We start from the raw sequence: 1,214 nt of genomic DNA, 5'->3' as shown, positions 1-1,214 counted from the left end.
TCAGGAAGTACCACAGCACTGAGACTGCCCTGCTTAAAGTCACCAATGACCTTTTAATGTCTGCTGATGAAGGTATGTGCTCAGTCCTGGTACTCCTGGACCTTAGCGCTGCTTTTGACACCATTGATCACAACATCATGTTAGACAGACTGAGGCACTGGGTGGGGATCTCTGGTACTGCCCTAGAATGGTTTTCATCCTACCTGTCAAATAGGAAGTTTTGCGTGTCTGTAAACAACTATGTCTCTTCGTTCTGTCCAGTTAAATTTGGTGTGCCTCAGGGATCGGCCTTAGGACCCATTTTGTTTTCCTTGTATCTGCTTCCCCTTGGACATATTATCCATAAACATGGTATTTCTTTTCATATTTATGCTGATGACACAAATGTACTTGCCCGTCAGATCCACAGACCCTGGAATGCTGAGTTCACTTAACAATTGCCTTTGTGAAGTTAAAAAATGGATGTCAAATAATTTCCTCCAGCTGAACTCAACAAAACAGAAATCCTGGTCATCGGGTCCCAGCAGATGGCAAAACAAATACTGCCATCTGCTGGTTCCCTAGTAAATCACATTAAGCCTGTGGCAAAGAACCTTGGTGTCTGGTTTGATAGTAATTTAAATTTCGAGCAGCACATCACAAAGCTTGTTCAATCATGTTTTTATCAACTTAGAAATATAGCAAAAATTCACCAAAGGACACCGAGACCATTTTACACACCTTCATCTCATCACAACTGGATTACTGCAACAGCCTTTTCACTTGTTTATCCCAAAAATCCTACTGATCAAGTCCAGACTGTCCAGAACTCAGCTGCCAGGATTTTAACCAGAACAAAGAAATATGACCACATTACCCCTATTTTAGCTTCACTACACTGGCTCCCAGTATGTTTTAGAATTGACTTTAAAATTTTATTGATCACTTTTAAAGCTCTTCATGGCCTCTCGCCTTGTTATATTTCTGACCTTTTAGTCCCATACACACCAGCATGTACCTTGAGGTCCTCGGGCAGAGGTCTGCTATCTGTTCCAGAGTCTCGACTGTAAACTAAAGGGGACAGAGCGTTTGCAGTCAGGGCCCCGAGGCTCTGGAACAGCCTGCCCGAGGAAATCAGGTCGGCTGAGTCAGTGAACTCTTTTAAGTCCCTTCTTAAAACATACTTTTATAGGAGAGCCTTTCCCGATTTTATTTGACTTTATTTTATCCCTTTT

This window comes from Micropterus dolomieu, linkage group LG17 (genome assembly GCF_021292245.1).
Source record: "Micropterus dolomieu isolate WLL.071019.BEF.003 ecotype Adirondacks linkage group LG17, ASM2129224v1, whole genome shotgun sequence".
Lineage (NCBI taxonomy): Eukaryota > Metazoa > Chordata > Actinopteri > Centrarchiformes > Centrarchidae > Micropterus > Micropterus dolomieu.
Note: the sequence above shows the minus strand (reverse complement) of the source record.